The sequence below is a fragment of the Wasmannia auropunctata genome, unplaced genomic scaffold, assembly GCF_000956235.1.
Source record: "Wasmannia auropunctata unplaced genomic scaffold, wasmannia.A_1.0 LD335998.1, whole genome shotgun sequence".
Lineage (NCBI taxonomy): Eukaryota > Metazoa > Arthropoda > Insecta > Hymenoptera > Formicidae > Wasmannia > Wasmannia auropunctata.
The window spans coordinates 747455-759850 of NW_012026892.1; the positions used below are offsets into that span (position 1 = coordinate 747455).

Here is a 12396-nt window from a genome sequence, read left to right on the forward strand (position 1 = left end):
TGTTATTTATATTAAAAATAATTTAACATGACATCGTAAAATTGCAATCATTAAATCGTGTCTCTTGAAAGGGATTGAAGTGTCGAATTTATTGTTCCAACAATTTCTATTGAGGCTCTTGATTTACGGCCGGGCATGAAATCTTACGATCACAATTGTCGCTTCTCATAAAATGTTAATATTTCAATTCTGATCCATACGTAAAATGTCCATCTTGCGCACTCTTGTCTCCGTTGAGATTTATTCGTTCTCTCGGTAGCACCAAATTTCTTCGCCGCATTTCACTGGTCGAATGAGACATATCGATTGTTAGCTTACGGTAATCGTCAATGCTCGCTAATCATGCTATTAGGGGAAAAAGAGATAATTGCGCAAAAGAAAAATCGTGAAATATTTTCTTCCGGGAGCCGGGAGACTGCAGAGATCCGAGCCTCCACCTCCGCGGTTGAGCTTCGCGACATTTGCAACGGAGACCGAAAGGCGTCGTGTTACGATATCTACGTGGCATTTCTTTTTCGCTTTTGTTTTACTCTTATCCGGATAGATGGTATATCTTACATTTATATTTGAAATGCAAATCTTTTGTATTCCCTCTGCGGTTGTTGCAGCTTCTCTCTTTCTTTCTGTCTCTCCTGCACGTTCTGTCAGTAATTATATCATCGCGCGACTTTTTTTTCTCGCTCTCCGCTTTTCCCGACACCTTCTCTTACGCGATGGAGGAAGCTCGTATTCGTTATCACTCTTCCGTCTTTCCCGGGGCCGAGGCTCGCTATGGCTCCTCTGTTCCGCCACGGCGAGACAGTTTCGGAGCACACGAAAAGATAATGTTTCGGTGGGCGCGCATATATACGACCTGACGCGTTTCAGCGCGAACAATGACGCGATAATGTGTCCAGATACCGCCGACTGAATTCGCGCGCGCGCGCGCGCTCGCGTGCGCGCGCTAACGTCGTCGTCCCAGATGCGGAGACGGAACGTTAACGTAACGCGAGCACGTCGACACGTTAAATTTGCACGTGGGAATGCATCTGTCGTACATGCTTGTGTGTGCGCGCGCGCGCGCGTTAACGATCGCGCTAGGTCCGTTGATGAAAATGAGTATGCGCGAACGTCGGTTTGCGCGAGAACCACACGGTAAATTAATTAATTAATTAAACCGTTTGTTAATGGAATAATTAACAGGTTATTTAGCGACACTATAGCGAACGGCATGAAGCTGACATAAGTCGATTGTTTATTACTTAGTAATAAAAAAATTCGCGAAAGGTTACGTATTACTTGTTTAAAGGAATTGACTTTATAATATTGTACATAAAATAATTGTGCAATACATTGTCGAATATCTTACATATTACAAATCTGATTAATACAAATCGATTAATTTAGACCGACTTTATATAAGCCTCTATAAGTCAAAATGTTACGTTTTTGGTTACTTTATTTCCGATAGTAAAAGACACAAATTCTCTTTTAGTTATTCATGCTGATAATTCGTTTTAATTTAACGATTCTACTTAATAAGAATTGACGCGATCGAAGTTCATATCACGCGTGATTCACGATCTCCTCCTTATACCTATGAATTTATCGGTCATGGGGAAAAACGGCTGACGTGATACTCTTCTTCTGCTCTCTCTAAATAATCTCGTTATCTCGTCGAACTTCGAATTAATTCCGCGAATCGCGGGTGCGGATCGGCCGCGGTCGAATTAATCTTCACCAGCGAAGGAAAATAACGAGTTCGGTATTGTTGCGGTCGTCCCTGCATCTGGCCTGTCGATACGCGAGAGAGCTGCGGCGGACGTGTACACGTCCGCCTTTTTATTTTCAATCGAGAACGCGAATTGCAACCGCACCAGATTTCCGCCGATCCTCTTCTTGCGTATATTAATGCGACATGCACCGATCGTAAATCAATCCCGTTTTCAAATTCGGACAGTCAATTTATCTTTCAGTTTTCCTACATGGCGTATTTTCGATCTGCCAAGCCGGGGGTCAACAGTTAATGTGTATAAAATTAATAATTTGAATTTCATGTTTCTGTCATGCAAAATATGAACGACTGCGTGTAAAATGAAAGATTTGATCACGTATGTGCATCATAGAATTTCGTTAAAAGATTTCTAGATTACGTTACAGTATTGTCCATGTTGAATTTCCCAAAAGTCTAGGCTGGATTTATTTAATCCATTTTTGTCTATATTTAATGTCAGAATTATTATCAATCCATGATATTTGTCGTCGACAATGGATGTTGCGGATATCAAGAATGAAACAATGGATCAATAAAGAATTAGCGGCGACGGCATTAGAGGATTAAAATTAAATTCGCACTTTGCAATACATATGCGAATATCGACAATCGCTTTATCCGTAAATTCCTGATGAATTTGCGAGTGTGATTTTCCTTATAAACCTTATATCAAATATGCTAAAATAGATATTACATGATAATAATAAATAAATTGAAGGAATTAGGCTCGTAAGAATAATAACAATAAATATTTATATATATATATATATATATATATATATATATATATATATATATATAGATATATAAAATAAATCTAAACATTTCTGTTTTAAATTTAAATTGTTTTACATGAAATATATTATTTTATTAAGTTTAAAAAATAATAATACGCAATTAATTGCTAGTCTTTTTTCTTCCTATAAAATTATTTATATCTTTACATTCTTATCGAAAAAAGATTTACGTTGTATTTTTTAAATAGCTTACAGATGAATGGCGATGTATACTTATGAGACACTGTGTGCGTATATGGCTTTGATCTTGATAGAGTAGCGTTTCGAATGAACCAGCTAAACTCGAGAGCCATTGATTATTCATAAATTTACATCGTGTAATCCCGACCTCGTTTGCAATCGTGGAGATTAGGTTCAAGGGTACGTCATGCAAATATAGCCTGTGAAAGAGCTCGGAGAATGGTATAGACAAATTCGATTGACATGCACCACGCATCATCATATATACAAAATGATCGTACGAAATATAAAAAAAGCTTATCCTAATAAAATCTTAGCGAAATCCTAACTATGTTTGTTAATAAGTCTGCAATCAATCGATAATAATAAGTCTCCAATGCATATCATCGGATTAGGTTTCGGTTAATATTCTTTTTATATTACAATAAATTGAAGTTATATAGAGCTTGACAAAAGTGTTTCAGAAATATGTATGCCGAATCATTAAAAATATACTCCCGCAAAATATGGGCCATTATAATATTATTATTACACCATTTTTTTGTGAGTATATTACGTTATTTAGAATTTTTGTTAGAAATTTGTCTTACTAATCGGTATGTAAAAAAATGTTTTTTAATTAAGAGAAATACGGTTAAAAAATCAATAATAAAAAACCTAATTGAAAAGTGAAACCAATTTAAAGTAAAAGTATTTCTGAAAAACTGTAGATTATATTTCGTCAACATGTAAGAATTGCGTATTTATTTTAAATTTATTTTAAAGAGTAAAATTTTCGCCAAATTTGCAAGTGCGTAGGGTCGATTTGTCTCTACTATTAACAACGTAGCGCATGGTTCTCAGGAGCAGGGTCTTGTACTTGCTGCAAGGATTCACGTTGCAGTCACAAAATGCACCGACCCGAAACGCCACGGCACGAAAGCAATCCACGGAATTTAATTAAACCCCGTGCTTTTTTTCGACCACGAACGCGCATCCGTCTGCGTGCCGACTAAAGTGGATATATACCATGAAGATTTCTGGCCTCAAAGGCATGATGAACTTAGCTCCAGAAAACGGGAACTTTAACTGGGATAAACCTAATAATGGACCTCACTTAATTAAATCGTGCTTCTTAATTACGCATTCTTGATGGCTGAAAATTAAAAGTATTACAATACATTGAGAAATTATCACGAAGAAATTTATTCTTATCATAATTTAATATTACGAATATTAATACTAAAGTAATACTCTGTTTAATAATAAAGTAATAACATGAATTGTATTCAATAATTTAATGATAAATCTATGCATAAGAAATAATGTAACAATTAAATATATTGTATCAATGTTATATATTAATTATATATACCTATATATAATTAACTATTAACATTTCTGTGCCATTATTTATTATAATTAAGTCTCGATAATTATGCTATTATAATTCATTTATAAATATTTATTACAACTAAATAAATAAATTAGTGATTATAATTACAGAATTACTTAATTTGAAAGTATTTATATTTTGATATTTTCGTTACGTGTTATAATAAATTTATTTTTAAAGGATACAATGAAACTTTTTGAATGATATAAAATGGGCATTAATGATTGTGTTGAATTCTTGTTTTGTCTGAGTACTATCTCTTGAATGAACCTGGAAACTAGCTGATTTACAAGACCCATATTGTATTATGGAAATAAGCAGATTCATGAAGTTTACTTTTATGAGGGTTTTTTCCATGATGTCATTCTTCTGGGTATATAAAATCATCAGATCATTTTTCTACGATCAAACGAACGAGAAATACATTTCATAAATACGCATAAATTCTGTATTATCATTATTTTTAATTAAACAGTACCGTAATTTAAATTAAATGCTAATTACATTAACTATGTTAATTCTACTCTTACCTTACAAATTTACAAAAATGATATTTATTGGCGACAATCTAATATAGTTTCGAAGAAAGGTAATATTAAATTGCATTCTGATGATTTTTTAAATATCTATTTTTTAATTTTTTTTCTCCACTAATTTTTATTATATAGTTTGAATCTTTTTCTTGAAAAAATAAAAAAAAAATTAATTGAGCGAGAGGGAAGAGCGACTCGAACTTCCGCTAATCATGCTATTTCCTTGAAGTTAAACGAAACGCAAATCATCGTCTTCGAGAGTCAGTGAATTCCAATCTTCCATTCTTCCTTCTTCTCAGATTTCTCTGTTGAATTAAGATAAGATAAACCTACATAGGTTTTTCGACTGATGCATCGTTATGTGACTAATCACATCGAATATCATCACTGTTTTTAATGTTTCATCAAGAATTATCAAAACGTATGTGATTTTACCGTTGGAATAGAGCTTATTAAAATGTTTTCTCTTCCGACTTCAGTAAGTGTAATACACGTTAATACGACTGTTCTAATACTAATGCAAGATTATTCTCACAACTTAACATTAAAAATCTTTCCATTTTTGTTCAATAATGAAATCATAATATGAATTTTATATCGTATATGAAACATAATATAAAAATATGTATCATTAACATATAAAAAATGTAGAATAAAAGTTATCTATAATAGTTATATATAATAGATTTCTTATCACAATGTACTTGAATAATATTTGCGTTTATGGCGCAAATAGTTAAGCAGGTCGGGCATATTTTCGAGGCATTTATATTTTCTCCATGCACAAACGCACACACACGCACATATAATTATGCTTTCAGAATTTACGGCACGTGTGTTACACGTGTTATGAATCGCCAGTGTTAACCAAAATTGCCGCGATGCACCCTCGCAAGGCGAGCCTCGCGCGACTCTCTGGATAAGTCTGGTGAAATATTCTGTGATATAATTAAACGGTAAATTCTGTTGTGCTGTGCGCGGTCTTTATAGATTCCATCCAGACGCGTTTACCACAATCGCCCGATGTAAATTACGGCTTTCTCCGCGAAACGCTCTGTTGTTCCGCGTGAACGAATGAAATTGCCGTTCGCTTCCACTTTATAATATATAATGCCTAGTTTAAATGGCACTCTCAAAGTGGCTCCGTTTACGTGCTAACATTTTTACATGTCTCACCGGCGCGATGTAATTCATTCTGTTTTTATTACGTCAAAGCAATTTTTAATTAAACTAGTTGCTTCAACAAAACTATGCTTTAACATCGTAATTATCATGTCCGCTTTAGCAAAGAAGTTATTTCCTCCATGTTTTTGCGAACGTGAATGTCCCTGTGTACGATAAATTACCATAATTTTTACGGTTGCTAGAGACGCGTGTGTTCTCATAAAGGCGGCGCAAAGCGAAGGTAAATATGGGGAAAAAACCATTTTCCTCCTCTCTTCCTCTCTTGACTTGTATAGCTCTCGTGCAGTTGCGTAATTGCGATCGTGAGTATACATCGAGCGTAAAGTGGAGCATTTGGATCTAGATCGATTTTTTTTTTGTTGCAACGATGTCCTCTAATTAACTTGTAAGAATGAGAGACCTTGAGGAAAGGCAAAAACTATCCAGAACATTGCTGTGATAAGCGAGAGAATGGCGAGCGCACGAAACAGGTTCTCGATTATAATGATTCGACATAAACACGCACGGAAGCTACAAAAGAACTTTGTGTATATCCTTCATGCAATAATTCACGATCGCAATTATGTAACGAAACGTTGAGCCGCGAAGCGAGGAATGCAAATGATTAATCGATCGGCGGTTAAGATAATTCTTTATATGCGTTTAACGCATTTTAAAGATAAGATCGCATACTTAAAAAAAACTTCATGTAAAACAAGAATGTTTTTTACGTATGGGACGAAAGGAAGGAGGTTCTATACATATGTATAGTAAGATAAGAGGGATAAAAAGGAATAAATCGCATATTATCGCAATCAGGCGCTCAAAAACGCTGAACAGTTCTCGTCCCGTGAATTAAATTCGCATAATCGAGTTACTCGACCTTCGGCTCTTTCAGTCCTCCCCCTTCCCCGCTTTCCTTTCAATTTCCCTCCGTTTCCCTCCTCGAGGGACTCGGTGAGCGACGCGAGGATGCAGAGGGAGTCGGCGCGATGCGAGAATCCGTTGTCCATTTCGATTCTAATTGCAATAAAAGGCGACTTTAATTGCGCTACAGGATTCACGGAACACAATAAGAACATCTCTTTGCGGCCCCCTAATAGACCGGGCAAAAAAGCGCCTCTATCCGCCCATTTTCTCTCTCTCTCTCTCTCTCTCTCTCGTCTCTAGGTATTATAATCCCTTCCGTCGGGATATAACGCGCAGAGGGGGGAGGGAGACTGCGTTATTCGCGGCACACCGTGATTCATCGTCAGTGGCGATGCAAATGTTTGAACAACCCGCTATCTCGAGGGACCACCTCGGTCCGCCACCTCTTTTTTTTTGCGCGAGCCTCACCTTTTTTATCTCGCCCTCCTCACTTTTCTTCCACCCTCACTTCCTCCCGCGGCCTTCGTATTTTTATTCGTCGCGAATTCGTCGGCCGACGAGACCTCGCGGGAATCGTAAATCACGGATATTGGACGGTGTCGATTCTTCTCTCGCTGCTTGGGATCTCGCCATTAAAGGGATACTTGATATACGCCATCCCGCGATACCGCGAGGGGGAAAGGGTTGGATCGTTTTCACGCCTCATTATCACCGACTTTGTGCACGTGCGCTTCAGCATGTCGGGTTGTGATAACCGACAAGCGCGTTGGACAATGACTTTTTGTGGCTGTAGCTGTTTAAGTGTCCGTGGCTTTCGTGAGATAAGTTTGAAATAAAATTTTGCCGTGTTATTGAAATTTTTTGATGAGAAGAAAAAGAGAGATGAAAGAGGAAACGAGCCATCGTCGATCTCAGCATTTAAATAGAAAAGGATTATTAACAGAAAATCTAATTAAAAAAAAAGACGAGCAATTATCTTTTATTCATTCTCGTGCTTAATTTATGAAACCGCGGATTGCTTAAATATACGAGTTGAATATCCGTCTGTCTACAAATAAAATAAAATTTGCAAATAATTGATAATTAAGAAGTTTCAATGTCAAAGTAAACGTGCAGTCTGCAATTAAAATTGCGGTGACTCAACAATGACGGAATCGTAGAGCGGAGAGCGCAATAAAGTTATCCCGGAGAAATCTAAAACGCGTCGAGGTAATCACTATTAATAATTGGCAAGGAGCACAGTCTTTACAGTTTGCGCGTAATATACCTTATATAGTACATATGGGTGGAGCCCGATGTGTGGAATGTCATTGTTCGCACACAACTGCGCAATGTCGCGAAACATTTTTTTAACTCAGAATAATTTCGCAATGTGTGCATGATTGCCCATTCGTTTGTGTGACAGTCATCGATGCAGTCATCTGACGGCGCGTATTATAGATCACACAATCGCTATTCTTCTTGATGAGTAATACAGAGTGTTCCAGAAAGTGAATACATGGAGCTCAAATTTAAAATCATCAATTAAAGTTGATAAAATTTTTTATCGAAGCAGCAATAAGTTTTTTGTCGTAAGTCAAAAGTTTTATTGGAAATCAAAAGTTTCTTGCAAATTAAGCTTCAATCGAGATAAAACGTGGAACATTATTGTTTGCTCCATTTTGAATATGTTTCACTTTATCGGAATTTTAGACGTCATTTGCTAAAATATCAACTGTTAAGGTTTTGAAAATTATAAAAAATGATGCTTTCTCTATGAGATTTTTATTGAACTATATAGTTAGTTCCTTCCTTAATGAAAATCGTTAACTTACAATTAGTAACACAATAGAGATATTGTTGTCTACTGTAATCCTACATACTTATAAGTTATGTCATGCTCGAATTCAAGCGCATTTCGTGAGGAGATGGCGTCAGGCGCCTTTCTATGCATCGAAAGTGCACGCGATTCGGTGGGTAGAGCTAGAGAATCGGTTATTCGCGCGATAGCCGCGTGTAGAATTCCTGCACGGTTTATCGTACGTGAGCACGATCGGAGCTTCACTTAGCACTGCGCCTTTCGGCAATAAATTCAATTGCTTTATGCACACAGGCAATGCGTAGTCGGCGATTTAATGGGTTTGAAATAGAATGCCGTGCATATTCGCGCGAATATCTGTAACCGCGATCGCGTTTACACTCCTGTAGATTCATCTCCCAAAGGTTTGTTTTCAGCGTTTGTGTGCTCAATATTTCCGCCAATTTTGCATGACATTGAATCCTCTGAATCTCTTAGATAAACAATAATTCATTTTTTCATGCAATCTACTTGGATTTTGTTAGGCGTTCTGCTTCCTCGTGAAAGTTACGAAGAAATTTCACATTTCCAAAGTAATTTAATCAATAACGATATCGCTGTAATAAGACGAAGATTTCAAGTATTTTAAAGGCATCTCTTGATTATAATTTATAAATATTCTTTGCTATTACTTTAGTAATTTTCTTATCCCGTTTTGATTTAAGGTATTCTAAAATATAAAAAATTTTTGAGCAATTGAACGATAATAAAAATGATTAATGTAGCTCATGAAACTATTGTACTTTATATTAATTATCTTGCGCTAGATTAAAGATATTTAACGGCATAAAAAATGTTCGAACAATTGAATAATAATGAAATATCCTTGAAAGATTTTTTATCCATTTAACTATTACATGTTTATTGTAACGTTTAATATCATGACTGTGACAATATTCCTTGTAAAAATTGTCGTACAATTTTTCGAAAGTGCCTTGTAAAAAGACGAATTTTATATGACGCGTTTTTCCGACATTGCTGGTAAAAGTTCTGGCAAATTTGCAGCGTCGTGTTAGCAGGATTGAAACCCGGGGGATCTACGAGAAGAAATTATAAATTCACGAGAAACTTTCATATTGAGCGGATAGAAATTTTCTTCGAGAAGCGTGCTGACAGCGTTATACGCATACCATCGCGTCTTATGCGATAGAGGTAATCCTGTCGATACTGCTTGTAAAAAAATCATTTTTTTACGCAGATATTGAACACCGATAATCGATCGTTTGCCATTTATCATTGCTTACAAATTTCTTCTTCTTCAGTCCACTCAGTGTGTTCTCTTCAAACTATCATAGAAGAAAAGATAATATTCATGAGGAAAAAAATGTATATACTGTCTGTTATATCTTCTTTAACTGCTAAAATAATTTTTGGGTAATATTACATAATATAGCATGCAAAAGGTACAATATAAATTTTTAAATTTACAAAAATTTGTCTTCAACAAGACAGAAATTTGGAAAGATGTTGAATTATATCCGTCCTAGCACACCCTCTATGAAAGGGATAATCCTCCGTGTCTCATCTCATTTGTCCATATCTGTCTGCAGCTATTACTTAGATCGTATCCACTATACGCGAAGAAAATTGGGGCGTGTCTTAATAATCTGATTTTTCCGTCGTGATATTATTCGACAAGAGAAAAATCAGTGCGCAGGGTATTTCGTTGAGTGGGCGGCGCACGTCGGTGTGGAATTATTCGATAGAAGAGACGCTCTTCGATTTATCTAGACGTATAGGGACGCAGTGCCGTCTTTCAGCGTGAGATAAAACCCCCCGATGGATAACGTTTCATTCACATACTTCGTTTCTGTTATTGCATATCTGTTGCGCAATTACATTGGCGATTCATCGTCGGCTGCGACAATACTGAATTTTTCGTTTCGTATTGGGCATGAATATAATATTGTTTGAAGTACGGCATTTTTAATATACACGTTTACACACGCGATTACATGTACACGTGCTATTATTAGGAACTTGATATTAGTCTCGCTGACTTTAATTTTCGATCCTATAAATATGGAAGGAGCTATCTCACACAGTAATTCTCGCGTTTCTATCCACCCGGAAACAATACCGAGATCATTATTCATATTCATAGCTTCGAAATTTGAATTCACTGAAGTTATATACCGTTGTAAATTCCCGGGGCTTCGGACGTCGTATGGCGAAACACTTCGGACATTAGAGATCTCGAATAATTTCATGGCCTCGGGGTCCCCGTGGCCGGCGAGACGCGACTGCGGGGGACCGACTGACGAGAAGTATCGGGCGAGGCGATGTATCAGACGTCTCTCGTTTATCTACTTCCCGTGCAGAGCTCCACGTCCCGACACGTAGCCACTCGGAATCTGTCCGATAAATCCGTGACTCCCGCGGAACTTTCTTAACGACCGGTCGCTATCGGACCCACCGCCGCCGCCGTCGCCGCCGCGCCGCCGCCGATCCCCGCGGGCGATCGTTTTGCATCGCAATTTCATCCGACGGAGCGAGATCAAACGTGCAGCCTCGCGGAGTTTTGTTAAATGAAGCGGGTCTTGGCTTGAAATACCCTCATCCCCGTCGAAACACTCAATTCGGAATTTTTTTTTCAATGGAATTTTCAAACGTCTTTGAGCCTGTGCTAGGAGAGTTTGCTCGGAATGAGCCGCCGAACGAGTTATAGCGAGTTATAATGAGTTAGAGAAGTGTTCTCTGAATTTTTATCACGCGGGAACGTGATGTAGTATTCAGTTTCGAGCGCGTGGCTTTTCTAATGCAATTGAAGGCTCTCTTCATTAGTTTCAATATTTTACGAAATGCTGAAGTTGAAAAAAATGCACAGAATTTGTTAGAAAATGGAATATCAGAAGGTAGAATAATATTTTTAAAAAGCCACATTAAAATCTTTAGAAACTGAACTGTAATATTTATTTCGAATATACAGTAATAGAATTTTTAATAACTGATTACAATTTAAACAAATGTATTTTATTTAAGCTTATATTACGAAGTAAATGAAAAGATGAAAGAGGAAATATCGACTTAATATCGATTAACTAATTATTAATTATAAGTTAATTAATTAAAGTTAAAAGCCATTCATTCTGAGAATTCAAAGTGTTTTCAATTTTTTAATTATAAGAGAAATTTTAAGTATAATACAAGAGATTTTTATACAATATAAAAAGGAATTCGCGGAGTACATCAAATTTATTATTTATTTCATTAAATAAAAAATGTATAATCAATATAAAAAAAGCCATTCAGAGATAAAAGCATACGGCTTTGCAGGTAATATGTATATTTAATTGCCTGAAACTATTTTTACACATACATTATTTTTCGTATCATTTTAAAAATATTAAGATGAGATTATCGAAAAGAAATACCTATATTTCATATTTCACGTCGAAATTTATTAGAATGAGTTATTTTGCATGTAAAATATTTCATCTATTTTTTACGTAATTATATAAATTACATAAAAATATTGCAAAAAGGAGAAATAAACATAAAGTATTATATATTGCAAGCAAGAAGCAACTATAGATAGGTGTTGTTATAATTAACATTCCATTCCCAATTACTGTCTTTTGAATGATCATCAATTTGCGCGATACCAGAAGCGAATGATGAACGGGAGCATATGCATTCGCGATTGACGCGCCCTAACGTGACTTCCAATTAGCGACGGCGGCGGCGGGATGAAATTGAATTTTCCAGCCAAGCTCTTAGCGTAAACGAAAATTTACGTCAACGCAACACGAATCCGGCGTTACTCGGACTGAAGAGTTGTATGTGAGCGGTTGTACCGTATACGGTTTTTCGCTCCGCTAACGAAAAATAGTGGGATTGCCGACCGCGCGCGCGCGTCAGCACACCTTTTCCGAACGGGAACTTTC

The 12396-nt window shown here is 36.4% G+C and overlaps 1 protein-coding gene across 5 annotated transcripts in view; it reads left to right on the forward strand.

The window, feature by feature from the left end:
- Positions 1-12396, forward strand: part of LOC105453564 — a 90053-nt gene that overhangs the window by 62319 nt on the left and 15338 nt on the right. The gene's annotated exons all lie outside the window — the stretch shown is intronic.